Raw genomic sequence first — 23241 nt, 5'->3', positions numbered from 1 at the left:
CATTATGACATCACCGTTGCCATGACGTCCATTATGACGTTGCCATGACGTCCATTATGACATCATTGTTGCCATGACGACCATTATGACATCACCGTTGCCATGACGACCATTATGACGTCGCCATGACGACCATTATGACATCACCATTGCCATGACAACCAATATGACATCACCGTTGCCATGACAACCATTATGACGTTGCCATGACGTCCATTATGACATCATTGTTGCCATGACGACCATTATGACATCACCGTTGCCATGACGACCATTATGACGTCGCCATGACGACCATTATGACATCACCATTGCCATGACGACCAATATGACATCACCGTTGCCATGACGACCATTATGACGTCGCCATGACGACCATTATGGCATCATTGTTGCCATGACGACCATTATGACATCACCGTTGCCATGACGTCCATTATGACATCACCGTTGCCATGACGACCATTATAACATCACCGTTGCCATGACGACCATTATGACATCACCGTTGCCATGACGACCATTATGGCATCATTGTTGCCATGACGACATTATGACATCACCGTTGACATGACGACCATTATGACATCACCGTTGACATGACGACCATTATGACATCGCCGTTGCCATGACGACCATTATGACATCACCGTTGCCATGACAACCATTATGACATCATTGTTGCCATGACAACCATTATGACATCACCGTTGCCATGACGACCATTATGACGTTGCCATGACGTCCATTATGACATCATTGTTGCCATGACGACCATTATGACATCACCGTTGCCATGACGACCATTATGACGTCGCCGTGACGACCATTATTACATCACCATTGCCATGACAACCAATATGACACCACCCTTGCCATGACGACCATTATGACGTTGCCATGACGTCCATTATGACATCATTGTTGCCATGACGACCATTATGACATCACCGTTGCCATGACGACCATTATGACGTCGCCATGACGAACATTATGACATCACCATTGCCATGACGACCAATATGACATCACCGTTGCCATGACGACCATTATGACGTCGCCATGACGACCATTATGGCATCATTGTTGCCATGACGACCATTATGACATCACCGTTGCCATGACGTCCATTATGACATCACCGTTGCCATGACGACCATTATAACATCACCGTTGCCATGACGACCATTATGACATCACCGTTGCCATGACGACCATTATGGTATCATTGTTGCCATGACGACCATTATGACATCACCGTTGACATGACGACCATTATGACATCGCCGTTGACATGACGACCATTATGACATCACCGTTGCCATGACGACCATTATGACATCACCGTTGCCATGACGACCATTATGACATCACCGTTGCCATGACGACCATTATGACATCACCGTTGCCATGACGACCATTATGACATCACCGTTGCTATGACGACCATTATGACATCATTGTTGCCATGACGACCATTATGACATCACCGTTGCCATGACGACCATTATGACGTCGCCATGACGACCATTATGACATCACCATTGCCATGACGACCAATATGACATCACCGTTGCCATGACGACCATTATGACATCACCGTTGCCACGACGTCCATTATGACATCACCGTTGCCACGACGTCCATTATGACATCACCGTTGCCATGACGACCAATATGACATCACCGTTGCCATGACGACCAATATGACATCACCGTTGCCATGACGACCATTATGACATCACCGTTGCCATGACGACCATTATGACATCACCATTGCCATGACGACCAATATGACATCACCGTTGCCATGACGACCATTATGACGTCGCCATGACGAACATTATGACATCACCATTGCCATGACGACCAATATGACATCACCGTTGCCATGACATCACCGTTGCCATGACGACCATTATGACATCACCGTTGCCATGACGACCATTATGACATCACCGTTGCCATGACGACCATTATGACGTTGCCATGACGTCCATTATGGCATCATTGTTGCCATGACGACCATTATGACATCACCGTTGCCATGACGACCATTATGACGTCGCCATGACGACCATTATGACATCACCGTTGCCATGACGACCATTATGACATCACCGTTGCCATGACGACCATTATGACATCACCGTTGCCATGACGACCATTATGACATCAACCTTGCCATGACGACCATTATGACATCACCGTTGCCATGACGACCATTATGACATCACCGTTGCCATGACGACCATTATGACATCACCGTTGCCATGACGACCATTATGACGTTGCCATGACGACCATTATGACATCACCGTTGCCATGACGACCATTATGACGTTGCCATGACGACCATTATGACATCACCGTTGCCATGACGACCATTATGACGTCGCCATGATGACCATTATGACGTCGCCATGACGACCATTATGGCATCACCGTTGCCATGACGACCATTATGGCATCGCCGTTGCCATGACGACCATTATGGCATCACCGTTGCCATGACGACCATTATGGCATCACCTTTGCCATGACGACCATTATGGCATCACCGCTGCCATGACGACCATTATGGCATCACCGTTGCCATGACGACCATTATGGCATCACCGCTGCCATGACGACCATTATGGCATCACCGTTGCCATGACGACCATTATGGCATCACCGTTGCCATGACGACCATGATGGCATCACCGTTGCCATGACGACCATGATGGCATCACCGTTGCCATGACGACCATGATGGCATCACCGTTGCCATGACGACCATGATGGCATCACCGTTGCCATGACGACCATGATGGCATCACCGTTGCCATGACGACCATGATGGCATCACCGTTGCCATGACGACCATGATGGCATCACCGATGCCATGACGACCATGATGGCATCACCGTTGCCATGACGACCATGATGGCATCACCGTTGCCATGACGACCATGATGGCATCACCGTTGCCATGACGACCATGATGGCATCACCGTTGCCATGACGACCATGATGGCATCACCGTTGCCATGACGACCATGATGGCATCACCGTTGCCATGACGACCATTATGGCATCACCGTTGCCATGACGACCATTATGGCATCACCGTTGCCATGACGACCATTATGGCATCACCGTTGCCATGACGACCATTATGGCATCACCGTTGCCATGACGACCATTATGGCATCACCGTTGCCATGACGACCATTATGGCATCACCGTTGCCATGACGACCATTATGGCATCACCGTTGCCATGACGACCATTATGACATCATTGTTGCCATGACGACCATTATGACATCACCGTTGCCATGACGACCATTATGACGTTGCCATGACGTTCATTATGACATCATTGTTGCCATGACGACCATTATGACATCACCGTTGCCATGACGACCATTATGACGTCGCCATGACGACCATTATGACATCACCAATGCCATGACAACCAATATGACATCACCGTTGCCATGACGACCATTATGACGTTGCCATGACGTCCATTATGACATCATTGTTGCCATGACGACCATTATGACATCACCGTTGCCATGACGACCATTATGACGTCGCCATGACGACCATTATGACATGACCATTGCCATGACGACCAATATGACATCACCGTTGCCATGACGACCATTATGACGTCGCCATGACGACCATTATGGCATCATTGTTGCCATGACGACCATTATGACATCACCGTTGCCATGACGTCCATTATGACATCACCGTTGCCATGACGACCATTATGACATCACCGTTGCCATGACGACCATTATGACATCACCGTTGCCATGACGACCATTATGGCATCATTGTTGCCATGACGACCATTATGGCATCATTGTTGCCATGACGACCATTATGGCATCACTGTTGCCATGACGACCATTATGACATCGCCGTTGCCACAACGACCATTATGACGTCGCCGTTGCCACGACGACCATTATGACGTCGCCGTTGCCACGACGACCATTATGACGTCGCCGTTGCCATGACGACCATTATGACGTCGCCGTTGCCATGACGACCATTATGGCGTCGCCGTTGCTATGACGACCATATGGCGTCGCCATGACGACCATTATGACATCACCGTTGCCATGACGACCATTATGACATCACCGTTGCCATGACGACCATTATGACATCACCGTTGCCATGACGACCATTATGACATCACCGTTGCCATGACGACCATTATGACATCACCGTTGCTATGACGACCATTATGACATCATTGTTGCCATGACGACCATTATGACATCACCGTTGCCATGACGACCATTATGACGTTGCCATGACGTCCATTATGACATCATTGTTGCCATGATGACCATTATGACATCACCGTTGCCATGACGACCATTATGACGTCGCCATGACGACCATTATGACATCACCATTGCCATGATGACGAATATGACATCACCGTTGCCATGACGACCATATGACGTCGCCATGACGACCATTATAACATCACCGTTGCCATGACGACCAATATGACATCACCGTTGCCACGACGACCATTATGACATCACCGTTGCCACGACGTCCATTATGACATCACCGTTGCCACGACGTCCATTATGACATCACCGTTGCCATGACGACCAATATGACATCACCGTTGCCATGACGACCAATATGACATCACCGTTGCCATGACGACCAATATGACATCACCGTTGCCATGACGACCAATATGACGTCGCCGTTGCCATGACGACCATTATGACGTTGTCATGACGACCATTATGACATCACCGTTGCCATGACGACCATTATGACATCACCGTTGCCATGACGACCATTATGACATCACCGTTGCCATGACGACCATTATGACATCACCGTTGCCATGACGACCATTATGACATCACCATTGCCATGACGACCAATATGACATCACCGTTGCCATGACGACCATTATGACGTCGCCATGACGACCATTATGACATCACCATTGCCATGACGACCAATATGACATCACCGTTGCCATGACATCACCGTTGCCATGACGACCATTATGACATCACCGTTGCCATGACGACCATTATGACATCACCGTTGCCATGACGACCATTATGACGTTGCCATGACGTCCATTATGGCATCATTGTTGCCATGACGACCATTATGACATCACCGTTGCCATGACGACCATTATGACGTCGCCATGACGACCATTATGGCATCATTGTTGCCATGACGACCATTATGACATCACCGTTGCCATGACGACCGTTATGACGTCGCCATGACGACCATTATGGCATCATCGTTGCCATGACGACCATTATGACATCATTGTTGCCTTGACGACCAATATGACATCACCGTTGCCATGACGACCATTATGACATCACCGTTGCCATGACGACCATTATGGCATCACCGTTGCCATGACGACCATTATGGCATCACCGTTGCCATGACGACCATTATGGCATCACCGTTGCCATGACGACCATTATGGCATCACCGTTGCCATGACGACCATTATGGCATCACCGTTGCCATGACGACCATTATGGCATCACCGTTGCCATGACGACCATTATGGCATCACCGTTGCCATGACGACCATTATGGCATCACCGTTGCCATGACGACCATTATGGCATCACCGTTGCCATGACGACCATTATGGCATCACCGTTGCCATGACAACCATTATGACATCATTGTTGCCATGACAACCATTATGACATCACCGTTGCCATGACGTCCATTATGACGTTGCCATGACGTCCATTATGACATCATTGTTGCCATGACGACCATTATGACATCACCGTTGCCATGACGACCATTATGACATCACCGTTGCCATGACGACCATTATGACATCACCGTTGCCATGACGACCATTATGACATCACCATTGCCATGACGACCAATATGACATCACCGTTGCCATGACGACCATTATGACGTCGCCATGACGACCATTATGACATCACCATTGCCATGACGACCAATATGACATCACCGTTGCCATGACATCACCGTTGCCATGACGACCATTATGACATCACCGTTGCCATGACGACCATTATGACATCACCGTTGCCATGACGACCATTATGACGTTGCCATGACGTCCATTATGGCATCATTGTTGCCATGACGACCATTATGACATCACCATTGCCATGACGACCATTATGACGTCGCCATGACGACCATTATGGCATCATTGTTGCCATGACGACCATTATGACATCACCGTTGCCATGACGACCATTATGACGTCGCCATGACGACCATTATGGCATCATCGTTGCCATGACGACCATTATGACATCATTGTTGCCTTGACGACCAATATGACATCACCGTTGCCATGACGACCATTATGACATCACCGTTGCCATGACGACCATTATGGCATCACCGTTGCCATGACGACCATTATGGCATCACCGTTGCCATGACGACCATTATGGCATCACCGTTGCCATGACGACCATTATGGCATCACCGTTGCCATGACGACCATTATGGCATCACCGTTGCCATGACGACCATTAGGGCATCACCGTTGCCATGACGACCATTATGGCATCACCGTTGCCATGACGACCATTACGGCATCACCGTTGCCATGACGACCATTATGGCATCACCGTTGCCATGACGACCATTATGGCATCACCGTTGCCATGACGACCATTATGGCATCACCGTTGCCATGACGACCATTATGGCATCACCGTTGCCATGACGACCATTATGGCATCACCGTTGCCATGACGACCATTATGGCATCACCGTTGCCATGACGACCATTATGGCATCACCGTTGCCATGACGACCATTATGGCATCACCGTTGCCATGACGACCATTATGGCATCACCGTTGCCATGACGACCATTATGGCATCACCGTTGCCATGACGACTATTATGGCATCACCGTTGCCATGACAACCATTATGACATCATTGTTGCCATGACAACCATTATGACATCACCTTTGCCATGACGTCCATTATGACGTTGCCATGACTTCCATTATGACATCATTGTTGCCATGACGACCATTATGACATCACCGTTGCCATGACGACCATTATGACGTCGCCATGACGACCATTATGACATCACCATTGCCATGACAACCAATATGACATCACCGTTGCCATGACAACCATTATGACGATGCCATGACGTCCATTATGACATCATTGTTGCCATGACGACCATTATGACATCACCGTTGCCATGACGACCATTATGACGTCGCCATGACGACCATTATGACATCACCATTGCCATGACGACCAATATGACATCACCGTTGCCATGACGACCATTATAACATCACCGTTGCCATGACGACCATTATGACATCACCGTTGCCATGACGACCATTATGGCATCATTGTTGCCATGACGACCATTATGACATCACCGTTGACATGACGACCATTATGACATCACCGTTGACATGACGACCATTATGACATCACCGTTGCCATGACGACCATTATAACATCACCATTGCCATGACGACCAATATGACATCACCGTTGCCATGACGACCATTATGACGTCGCCATGACGACCATTATGACATCACCATTGCCATGACGACCAATATGACATCACCGTTGCCATGACATCACCGTTGCCATGACGACCATAATGACATCACCGTTGCCATGACGACCATTATGACATCACCGTTGCCATGACGACCATTATGACGTTGCCATGACGTCCATTATGGCATCATTGTTGCCATGACGACCATTATGACATCACCGTTGCCATGACGACCATTATGACGTCGCCATGACGACCATTATGGCATCATTGTTGCCATGACGACCATTATGACATCACCCTTGCCATGACGACCATTATGACGTCGCCATGACGACCATTATGGCATCATCGTTGCCATGACGACCATTATGACATCATTGTTGCCTTGACGACCAATATGACATCACCGTTGCCATGACGACCATTATGACATCGCCGTTGCCATGACGACCATTATGGCATCACCGTTGCCATGACGACCATTATGGCATCACCGTTGCCATGACGACCATTATGGCATCACCGTTGCCATGACGACCATTATGGCATCACCGTTGCCATGACGACCATTATGGCATCACCGTTGCCATGACGACCATTATGGCATCACCGTTGCCATGACGACCATTATGGCATCACCGTTGCCATGACGACCATTATGGCATCACCGTTGCCATGACGACCATTATGGCATCACCGTTGCCATGACGACCATTATGGCATCACCGTTGCCATGACGACCATTATGGCATCACCGTTGCCATGACGACCATTATGGCATCACCGTTGCCATGACGACCATTATGGCATCACCGTTGCCATGACGACCATTATGGCATCACCGTTGCCATGACGACCATTATGGCATCACCGTTGCCATGACAACCATTATGACATCATTGTTGCCATGACAACCATTATGACATCACCGTTGCCATGACGACCATTATGACGTTGCCATGACGTCCATTATGACATAATTGTTGCCATGACGACCATTATGACATCACCGTTGCCATGACGACCATTATGACGTCGCCATGACGACCATTATGACATCACCATTGCCATGACAACCAATATGACATCACCGTTGCCATGACGACCATTATGACGTTGCCATGACGTCCATTATGACATCATTGTTGCCATGACGACCATTATGACATCACCGTTGCCATGACGACCATTATGACGTCGCCATGACGAACATTATGACATCACCATTGCCATGACGACCAATATGACATCACTGTTGCCATGACGACCATTATGACGTCGCCATGACGACCATTATGGCATCATTGTTGCCATGACGACCATTATGACATCACCGTTGCCATGACGTCCATTATGACATCACCGTTGCCATGACGACCATTATGACATCACCGTTGCCATGACGACCATTATGACATCACCGTTGCCATGACGACCATTATGACATCACCGTTGCCATGACGACCATTATGACATCACCGTTGCCATGACGACCATTATGACGTTGCCATGACGACCATTATGACATCACCGTTGCCATGACGACCATTATGACGTCGCCGTGACGACCATTATTACATCACCATTGCCATGACAACCAATATGACACCACCCTTGCCATGACGACCATTATGACGTTGCCATGACGTCCATTATGACATCATTGTTGCCATGACGACCATTATGACATCACCGTTGCCATGACGACCATTATGACGTCGCCATGACGAACATTATGACATCACCATTGCCATGACGACCAATATGACATCACCGTTGCCATGACGACCATTATGACGTCGCCATGACGACCATTATGGCATCATTGTTGCCATGACGACCATTATGACATCACCGTTGCCATGACGTCCATTATGACATCACCGTTGCCATGACGACCATTATAACATCACCGTTGCCATGACGACCATTATGACATCACCGTTGCCATGACGACCATTATGGTATCATTGTTGCCATGACGACCATTATGACATCACCGTTGACATGACGACCATTATGACATCGCCGTTGACATGACGACCATTATGACATCACCGTTGCCATGACGACCATTATGACATCACCGTTGCCATGACGACCATTATGACATCACCGTTGCCATGACGACCATTATGACATCACCGTTGCCATGACGACCATTATGACATCACCGTTGCTATGACGACCATTATGACATCATTGTTGCCATGACGACCATTATGACATCACCGTTGCCATGACGACCATTATGACGTCGCCATGACGACCATTATGACATCACCATTGCCATGACGACCAATATGACATCACCGTTGCCATGACGACCATTATGACATCACCGTTGCCACGACGTCCATTATGACATCACCGTTGCCACGACGTCCATTATGACATCACCGTTGCCATGACGACCAATATGACATCACCGTTGCCATGACGACCAATATGACATCACCGTTGCCATGACGACCATTATGACATCACCGTTGCCATGACGACCATTATGACATCACCATTGCCATGACGACCAATATGACATCACCGTTGCCATGACGACCATTATGACGTCGCCATGACGAACATTATGACATCACCATTGCCATGACGACCAATATGACATCACCGTTTCCATGACATCACCGTTGCCATGACGACCATTATGACATCACCGTTGCCATGACGACCATTATGACATCACCGTTGCCATGACGACCATTATGACGTTGCCATGACGTCCATTATGGCATCATTGTTGCCATGACGACCATTATGACATCACCGTTGCCATGACGACCATTATGACGTCGCCATGACGACCATTATGGCATCATCGTTGCCATGACGACCATTATGACATCATTGTTGCCATGACGACCAATATGACATCACCGTTGCCATGACGACCATTATGACATCACCGTTGCCATGACGACCATTATGACATCACCGTTGCCATGACGACCATTATGACATCACCGTTGCCATGACGACCATTATGACATCACCGTTGCCATGACGACCATTATGACATCACCGTTGCCATGACGACCATTATGACGTTGCCATGACGACCATTATGACATCACCGTTGCCATGACGACCATTATGACGTTGCCATGACGACCATTATGACATCACCGTTGCCATGACGACCATTATGACGTTGCCATGACGACCATTATGACATCACCGTTGCCATGACGACCATTATGACGTCGCCATGATGACCATTATGACGTCGCCATGACGACCATTATGGCATCACCGTTGCCATGACGACCATTATGGCATCGCCGTTGCCATGACGACCATTATGGCATCACCGTTGCCATGACGACCATTATGGCATCACCGTTGCCATGACGACCATTATGGCATCACCGCTGCCATGACGACCATTATGGCATCACCGTTGCCATGACGACCATTATGGCATCACCGCTGCCATGACGACCATTATGGCATCACCGTTGCCATGACGACCATTATGGCATCACCGTTGCCATGACGACCATGATGGCATCACCGTTGCCATGACGACCATGATGGCATCACCGTTGCCATGACGACCATGATGGCATCACCGTTGCCATGACGACCATGATGGCATCACCGTTGCCATGACGACCATGATGGCATCACCGTTGCCATGACGACCATGATGGCATCACCGTTGCCATGACGACCATGATGGCATCACCGATGCCATGACGACCATGATGGCATCACCGTTGCCATGACGACCATGATGGCATCACCGTTGCCATGACGACCATGATGGCATCACCGTTGCCATGACGACCATGATGGCATCACCGTTGCCATGACGACCATGATGGCATCACCGTTGCCATGACGACCATGATGGCATCACCGTTGCCATGACGACCATTATGGCATCACCGTTGCCATGACGACCATTATGGCATCACCGTTGCCATGACGACCATTATGGCATCACCGTTGCCATGACGACCATTATGGCATCACCGTTGCCATGACGACCATTATGGCATCACCGTTGCCATGACGACCATTATGGCATCACCGTTGCCATGACGACCATTATGGCATCACCGTTGCCATGACGACCATTATGACATCATTGTTGCCATGACGACCATTATGACATCACCGTTGCCATGACGACCATTATGACGTTGCCATGACGTTCATTATGACATCATTGTTGCCATGACGACCATTATGACATCACCGTTGCCATGACGACCATTATGACGTCGCCATGACGACCATTATGACATCACCAATGCCATGACAACCAATATGACATCACCGTTGCCATGACGACCATTATGACGTTGCCATGACGTCCATTATGACATCATTGTTGCCATGACGACCATTATGACATCACCGTTGCCATGACGACCATTATGACGTCGCCATGACGACCATTATGACATGACCATTGCCATGACGACCAATATGACATCACCGTTGCCATGACGACCATTATGACGTCGCCATGACGACCATTATGGCATCATTGTTGCCATGACGACCATTATGACATCACCGTTGCCATGACGTCCATTATGACATCACCGTTGCCATGACGACCATTATGACATCACCGTTGCCATGACGACCATTATGACATCACCGTTGCCATGACGACCATTATGGCATCATTGTTGCCATGACGACCATTATGGCATCATTGTTGCCATGACGACCATTATGACATCACCGTTGCCATGACGACCATTATGACATCACTGTTGCCATGACGACCATTATGACATCGCCGTTGCCACAACGACCATTATGACGTCGCCGTTGCCACGACGACCATTATGACGTCGCCGTTGCCATGACGACCATTATGACGTCGCCGTTGCCATGACGACCATTATGACGTCGCCGTTGCCATGACGACCATTATGGCGTCGCCGTTGCTATGACGACCATTATGGCGTCGCCATGACGACCATTATGACATCACCGTTGCCATGACGACCATTATGACATCACCGTTGCCATGACGACCATTATGACATCACCGTTGCCATGACGACCATTATGACATCACCGTTGCCATGACGACCATTATGACATCACCGTTGCTATGACGACCATTATGACATCATTGTTGCCATGACGACCATTATGACATCACCGTTGCCATGACGACCATTATGACGTTGCCATGACGTCCATTATGACATCATTGTTGCCATGATGACCATTATGACATCACCGTTGCCATGACGACCATTATGACGTCGCCATGACGACCATTATGACATCACCATTGCCATGATGACGAATATGACATCACCGTTGCCATGACGACCATATGACGTCGCCATGACGACCATTATAACATCACCGTTGCCATGACGACCAATATGACATCACCGTTGCCACGACGACCATTATGACATCACCGTTGCCACGACGTCCATTATGACATCACCGTTGCCACGACGTCCATTATGACATCACCGTTGCCATGACGACCAATATGACATCACCGTTGCCATGACGACCAATATGACATCACCGTTGCCATGACGACCAATATGACATCACCGTTGCCATGACGACCAATATGACGTCGCCGTTGCCATGACGACCATTATGACGTTGTCATGACGACCATTATGACATCACCGTTGCCATGACGACCATTATGACATCACCGTTGCCATGACGACCATTATGACATCACCGTTGCCATGACGACCATTATGACATCACCGTTGCCATGACGACCATTATGACATCACCATTGCCATGACGACCAATATGACATCACCGTTGCCATGACGACCATTATGACGTCGCCATGACGACCATTATGACATCACCATTGCCATGACGACCAATATGACATCACCGTTGCCATGACATCACCGTTGCCATGACGACCATTATGACATCACCGTTGCCATGACGACCATTATGACATCACCGTTGCCATGACGACCATTATGACGTTGCCATGACGTCCATTATGGCATCATTGTTGCCATGACGACCATTATGACATCACCGTTGCCATGACGACCATTATGACGTCGCCATGACGACCATTATGGCATCATTGTTGCCATGACGACCATTATGACATCACCGTTGCCATGACGACCGTTATGACGTCGCCATGACGACCATTATGGCATCATCGTTGCCATGACGACCATTATGACATCATTGTTGCCTTGACGACCAATATGACATCACCGTTGCCATGACGACCATTATGACATCACCGTTGCCATGACGACCATTATGGCATCACCGTTGCCATGACGACCATTATGGCATCACCGTTGCCATGACGACCATTATGGCATCACCGTTGCCATGACGACCATTATGGCATCACCGTTGCCATGACGACCATTATGGCATCACCGTTGCCATGACGACCATTATGGCATCACCGTTGCCATGACGACCATTATGGCATCACCGTTGCCATGACGACCATTATGGCATCACCGTTGCCATGACGACCATTATGGCATCACCGTTGCCATGACGACCATTATGGCATCACCGTTGCCATGACGACCATTATGGCATCACCGTTGCCATGACAACCATTATGACATCATTGTTGCCATGACAACCATTATGACATCACCGTTGCCATGACGTCCATTATGACGTTGCCATGACGTCCATTATGACATCATTGTTGCCATGACGACCATTATGACATCACCGTTGCCATGACGACCATTATGACATCACCGTTGCCATGACGACCATTATGACATCACCGTTGCCATGACGACCATTATGACATCACCATTGCCATGACGACCAATATGACATCACCGTTGCCATGACGACCATTATGACGTCGCCATGACGACCATTATGACATCACCATTGCCATGACGACCAATATGACATCACCGTTGCCATGACATCACCGTTGCCATGACGACCATTATGACATCACCGTTGCCATGACGACCATTATGACATCACCGTTGCCATGACGACCATTATGACGTTGCCATGACGTCCATTATGGCATCATTGTTGCCATGACGACCATTATGACATCACCATTGCCATGACGACCATTATGACGTCGCCATGACGACCATTATGGCATCATTGTTGCCATGACGACCATTATGACATCACCGTTGCCATGACGACCATTATGACGTCGCCATGACGACCATTATGGCATCATCGTTGCCATGACGACCATTATGACATCATTGTTGCCTTGACGACCAATATGACATCACCGTTGCCATGACGACCATTATGACATCACCGTTGCCATGACGACCATTATGGCATCACCGTTGCCATGACGACCATTATGGCATCACCGTTGCCATGACGACCATTATGGCATCACCGTTGCCATGACGACCATTATGGCATCACCGTTGCCATGACGACCATTATGGCATCACCGTTGCCATGACGACCATTAGGGCATCACCGTTGCCATGACGACCATTATGGCATCACCGTTGCCATGACGACCATTACGGCATCACCGTTGCCATGACGACCATTATGGCATCACCGTTGCCATGACGACCATTATGGCATCACCGTTGCCATGACGACCATTATGGCATCACCGTTGCCATGACGACCATTATGGCATCACCGTTGCCATGACGACCATTATGGCATCACCGTTGCCATGACGACCATTATGGCATCACCGTTGCCATGACGACCATTATGGCATCACCGTTGCCATGACGACCATTATGGCATCACCGTTGCCATGACGACCATTATGGCATCACCGTTGCCATGACGACCATTATGGCATCACCGTTGCCATGACGACCATTATGGCATCACCGTTGCCATGACGACTATTATGGCATCACCGTTGCCATGACAACCATTATGACATCATTGTTGCCATGACAACCATTATGACATCACCTTTGCCATGACGTCCATTATGACGTTGCCATGACTTCCATTATGACATCATTGTTGCCATGACGACCATTATGACATCACCGTTGCCATGACGACCATTATGACGTCGCCATGACGACCATTATGACATCACCATTGCCATGACAACCAATATGACATCACCGTTGCCATGACAACCATTATGACGATGCCATGACGTCCATTATGACATCATTGTTGCCATGACGACCATTATGACATCACCGTTGCCATGACGACCATTATGACGTCGCCATGACGACCATTATGACATCACCATTGCCATGACGACCAATATGACATCACCGTTGCCATGACGACCATTATGACGTCGCCATGACGACCATTATGGCATCATTGTTGCCATGACGACCATTATGACATCACCGTTGCCATGACGTCCATTATGACATCACTGTTGCCATGACGACCATTATAACATCACCGTTGCCATGACGACCATTATGACATCACCGTTGCCATGACGACCATTATGGCATCATTGTTGCCATGACGACCATTATGACATCACCGTTGACATGACGACCATTATGACATCACCGTTGACATGACGACCATTATGACATCGCCGTTGCCATGACGACCATTATGACATCACCGTTGCCATGACGACCATTATAACATCACCATTGCCATGACGACCAATATGACATCACCGTTGCCATGACGACCATTATGACGTCGCCATGACGACCATTATGACATCACCATTGCCATGACGACCAATATGACATCACCGTTGCCATGACATCACCGTTGCCATGACGACCATTATGACATCACCGTTGCCATGACGACCATTATGACATCACCGTTGCCATGACGACCATTATGACGTTGCCATGACGTCCATTATGGCATCATTGTTGCCATGACGACCATTATGACATCACCGTTGCCATGACGACCATTATGACGTCGCCATGACGACCATTATGGCATCATTGTTGCCATGACGACCATTATGACATCACCCTTGCCATGACGACCATTATGACGTCGCCATGACGACCATTATGGCATCATCGTTGCCATGACGACCATTATGACATCATTGTTGCCTTGACGACCAATATGACATCACCGTTGCCATGACGACCATTATGACATCACCGTTGCCATGACGACCATTATGGCATCACCGTTGCCATGACGACCATTATGGCATCACCGTTGCCATGACGACCATTATGGCATCACCGTTGCCATGACGACCATTATGGCATCACCGTTGCCATGACGACCATTATGGCATCACCCTTGCCATGACGACCATTATGGCATCACCGTTGCCATGACGACCATTATGGCATCACCGTTGCCATGACGACCATTATGGCATCACCGTTGCCATGACGACCATTATGGCATCACCGTTGCCATGACGACCATTATGGCATCACCGTTGCCATGACGACCATTATGGCATCACCGTTGCCATGACGACCATTATGGCATCACCGTTGCCATGACGACCATTATGGCATCACCGTTGCCATGACGACCATTATGGCATCACCGTTGCCATGACGACCATTATGGCATCACCGTTGCCATGACAACCATTATGACATCATTGTTGCCATGACAACCATTATGACATCACCGTTGCCATGACGACCATTATGACGTTGCCATGACGTCCATTATGACATAATTGTTGCCATGACGACCATTATGACATCACCGTCGCCATGACGACCATTATGACATCACCATTGCCATGACAACCAATATGACATCACCGTTGCCATGACGACCATTATGACGTTGCCATGACGTCCATTATGACATCATTGTTGCCATGACGACCATTATGACATCACCGTTGCCATGACGACCATTATGACGTCGCCATGACGAACATTATGACATCACCATTGCCATGACGACCAATATGACATCACTGTTGCCATGACGACCATTATGACGTCGCCATGACGACCATTATGGCATCATTGTTGCCATGACGACCATTATGACATCACCGTTGCCATGACGTCCATTATGACATCACCGTTGCCATGACGACCATTATGACATCACCGTTGCCATGACGACCATTATGACATCACCGTTGCCATGACGACCATTATGACATCACCGTTGCCATGACGACCATTATGACATCACCGTTGCCATGACGACCATTATGACGTTGCCATGACGACCATTATGACATCACCGTTGCCATGACGACCATTATGACGTCGCCATGATGACCATTATGACGTCGCCATGACGACCATTATGGCATCACCGTTGCCATGACGACCATTATGGCATCGCCGTTGCCATGACGACCATTATGGCATCACCGTTGCCATGACGACCATTATGGCATCACCGTTGCCATGACGACCATTATGGCATCACCGCTGCCATGACGACCATGATGGCATCACCGTTGCCATGACGACCATTATGGCATCACCGTTGCCATGACGACCATGATGGCATCACCGTTGCCATGACGACCATGATGGCATCACCGTTGCCATGACGACCATGATGGCATCACCGTTGCCATGACGACCATGATGGCATCACCGTTGCCATGACGACCATGATGGCATCACCGTTGCCATGACGACCATGATGGCATCACCGTTGCCATGACGACCATGATGGCATCACCGATGCCATGACGACCATGATGGCATCACCGTTGCCATGACGACCATGATGGCATCACCGTTGCCATGACGACCATGATGGCATCACCGTTGCCATGACGACCATGATGGCATCACCGTTGCCATGACGACCATGATGGCATCACCGTTGCCATGACGACCATGATGGCATCACCGTTGCCATGACGACCATGATGGCATCACCGTTGCCATGACGACCATGATGGCATCACCGTTGCCATGACGACCATGATGGCATCACCGTTGCCATGACGACCATGATGGCATCACCGTTGCCATGACGACCATTATGGCATCACCGTTGCCATGACGACCATTATGGCATCACCGTTGCCATGACGACCATTATGGCATCACCGTTGCCATGACGACCATTATGGCATCACCGTTGCCATGACGACCATTATGGCATCACCGTTGCCATGACGACCATTATGGCATCACCGTTGCCATGACGACCATTATGGCATCACCGTTGCCATGACGACCATTATGGCATCACCGTTGCCATGACGACCATTATGGCATCACCGTTGCCATGACGACCATTATGACATCACCGTTGCCATGACGACCATTATGACATCACCGTTGCCATGACGACCATTATGACGTTGCCATGACGTCCATTATGACATCATTGTTGCCATGACGACCATTATGACATCACCGTTGCCATGACGACCATTATGACGTCGCCATGACGACCATTATGACATCACCAATGCCATGACAACCAATATGACATCACCGTTGCCATGACGACCATTATGACGTTGCCATGACGTCCATTATGACATCATTGTTGCCATGACGACCATTATGACATCACCGTTGCCATGACGACCATTATGACGTCGCCATGACGACCATTATGACATGACCATTGCCATGACGACCAATATGACATCACCGTTGCCATGACGACCATTATGACGTCGCCATGACGACCATTATGGCATCATTGTTGCCATGACGACCATTATGACATCACCGTTGCCATGACGTCCATTATGACATCACCGTTGCCATGACGACCATTATGACATCACCGTTGCCATGACGACCATTATGACATCACCGTTGCCATGACGACCATTATGGCATCATTGTTGCCATGACGACCATTATGGCATCATTGTTGCCATGACGACCATTATGGCATCATTGTTGCCATGACGACCATTATGACATCACCGTTGCCATGACGACCATTATGACATCACTGTTGCCATGACGACCATTATGACATCGCCGTTGCCATGACGACCATTATGACATCACCGTTGCCATGACGACCATTATGGCATCATTGTTGCCATGACGACCATTATGGCATCATTGTTGCCATGACGACCATTATGGCATCATTGTTGCCATGACGACCATTATGACATCACCGTTGCCATGACGACCATTATGACATCACTGTTGCCATGACGACCATTATGACGTCGCCGTTGCCACGACGACCATTATGACGTCGCCGTTGCCACGACGACCATTATGACGTCGCCGTTGCCATGACGACCATTATGACGTCGCCGTTGCCATGACGACCATTATGACGTCGCCGTTGCCATGACGACCATTATGGCGTCGCCGTTGCCATGACGACCATTATGGCGTCTCCATGACGACCATTATGACATCACCGTTGCCATGACGACCATTATGACATCACCGTTGCCATGACGACCATTATGACATCACCGTTGCCATGACGACCATTATGACATCACCGTTGCCATGACGACCATTATGACATCACCGTTGCTATGACGACCATTATGACATCATTGTTGCCATGACGACCATTATGACATCACCGTTGCCATGACAACCATTATGACGTTGCCATGACGTCCATTATGACATCATTGTTGCCATGACGACCATTATGACATCACCGTTGCCATGACGACCATTATGACGTCGCCATGACGACCATTATGACATCACCATTGCCATGATGACCAATATGACATCACCGTTGCCATGACGACCATTATGACGTCGCCATGATGACCATTATAACATCACCGTTGCCATGACGACCAATATGACATCACCGTTGCCATGACGACCATTATGACATCACCGTTGCCACGACGTCCATTATGACATCACCGTTGCCACGACGTCCATTATGACATCACCGTTGCCATGACGACCAATATGACATCACCGTTGCCATGACGACCAATATGACATCACCGTTGCCATGACGACCAATATGACATCACCGTTGCCATGACGACCAATATGACGTCGCCGTTGCCATGACGACCATTATGACGTTGTCATGACGACCATTATGACATCACCGTTGCCATGACGACCATTATGACATCACCGTTGCCATGACGACCATTATGACATCACCGTTGCCATGACGACCATTATGACATCACCGTTGCCATGACGACCATTATGACATCACCATTGCCATGACGACCAATATGACATCACCGTTGCCATGACGACCATTATGACGTCGCCATGACGACCATTATGACATCACCATTGCCATGACGACCAATATGACATCACCGTTGCCATGACATCACCGTTGCCATGACGACCATTATGACATCACCGTTGCCATGACGACCATTATGACATCACCGTTGCCATGACGACCATTATGACGTTGCCATGACGTCCATTATGGCATCATTGTTGCCATGACGACCATTATGACATCACCGTTGCCATGACGACCATTATGACGTCGCCATGACGACCATTATGGCATCATTGTTGCCATGACGACCATTATGACATCACCGTTGACATGACGACCATTATGACATCACCGTTGACATGACGACCATTATGACATCGCCGTTGCCATGACGACCATTATGACATCACCGTTGCCATGACGACCATTATAACATCACCATTGCCATGACGACCAATATGACATCACCGTTGCCATGACGACCATTATGACGTCGCCATGACGACCATTATGACATCACCATTGCCATGACGACCAATATGACATCACCGTTGCCATGACATCACCGTTGCCATGACGACCATTATGACATCACCGTTGCCATGACGACCATTATGACATCACCGTTGCCATGACGACCATTATGACGTTGCCATGACGTCCATTATGGCATCATTGTTGCCATGACGACCATTATGACATCACCGTTGCCATGACGACCATTATGACGTCGCCATGACGACCATTATGGCATCATTGTTGCCATGACGACCATTATGACATCACCCTTGCCATGATGACCATTATGACGTCGCCATGACGACCATTATGGCATCATCGTTGCCATGACGACCATTATGACATCATTGTTGCCTTGACGACCAATATGACATCACCGTTGCCATGACGACCATTATGACATCACCGTTGCCATGACGACCATTATGGCATCACCGTTGCCATGACGACCATTATGGCATCACCGTTGCCATGACGACCATTATGGCATCACCGTTGCCATGACGACCATTATGGCATCACCGTTGCCATGACGACCATTATGGCATCACCGTTGCCATGACGACCATTATGGCATCACCGTTGCCATGACGACCATTATGGCATCACCGTTGCCATGACGACCATTATGGCATCACCGTTGCCATGACGACCATTATGGCATCACCGTTGCCATGACGACCATTATGGCATCACCGTTGCCATGACGACCATTATGGCATCACCGTTGCCATGACGACCATTATGGCATCACCGTTGCCATGACGACCATTATGGCATCACCGTTGCCATGACGACCATTATGGCATCACCGTTGCCATGACAACCATTATGACATCATTGTTGCCATGACAACCATTATGACATCACCGTTGCCATGACGACCATTATGACGTTGCCATGACGTCCATTATGACATAATTGTTGCCATGACGACCATTATGACATCACCGTTGCCATGACGACCATTATGACGTCGCCATGACGACCATTATGACATCACCATTGCCATGACAACCAATATGACATCACCGTTGCCATGACGACCATTATGACGTTGCCATGACGTCCATTATGACATCATTGTTGCCATGACGACCATTATGACATCACCGTTGCCATGACGACCATTATGACGTCGCCATGACGAACATTATGACATCACCATTGCCATGACGACCAATATGACATCACTGTTGCCATGACGACCATTATGACGTCGCCATGACGACCATTATGGCATCATTGTTGCCATGACGACCATTATGACATCACCGTTGCCATGACGACCATTATGACATCACTGTTGCCATGACGACCATTATGACATCGCCGTTGCCATGACGACCATTATGACATCACCGTTGCCATGACGACCATTATGGCATCATTGTTGCCATGACGACCATTATGGCATCATTGTTGCCATGACGACCATTATGGCATCATTGTTGCCATGACGACCATTATGACATCACCGTTGCCATGACGACCATTATGACATCACTGTTGCCATGACGACCATTATGACGTCGCCGTTGCCACGACGACCATTATGACGTCGCCGTTGCCACGACGACCATTATGACGTCGCCGTTGCCATGACGACCATTATGACGTCGCCGTTGCCATGACGACCATTATGACGTCGCCGTTGCCATGACGACCATTATGGCGTCGCCGTTGCCATGACGACCATTATGGCGTCGCCATGACGACCATTATGACATCACCGTTGCCATGACGACCATTATGACATCACCGTTGCCATGACGACCATTATGACATCACCGTTGCCATGACGACCATTATGACATCACCGTTGCCATGACGACCATTATGACATCACCGTTGCTATGACGACCATTATGACATCATTGTTGCCATGACGACCATTATGACATCACCGTTGCCATGACAACCATTATGACGTTGCCATGACGTCCATTATGACATCATTGTTGCCATGACGACCATTATGACATCACCGTTGCCATGACGACCATTATGACGTCGCCATGACGACCATTATGACATCACCATTGCCATGATGACCAATATGACA

Source organism: Phyllobates terribilis, unplaced genomic scaffold (assembly GCF_046119375.1).
Source record: "Phyllobates terribilis strain yellow unplaced genomic scaffold, ASM4611937v1 Scaffold_75__1_contigs__length_6962009, whole genome shotgun sequence".
Lineage (NCBI taxonomy): Eukaryota > Metazoa > Chordata > Amphibia > Anura > Dendrobatidae > Phyllobates > Phyllobates terribilis.
The sequence above is the reverse complement of the archived record's forward strand: the minus strand, read 5'-3'. Positions refer to the sequence as shown.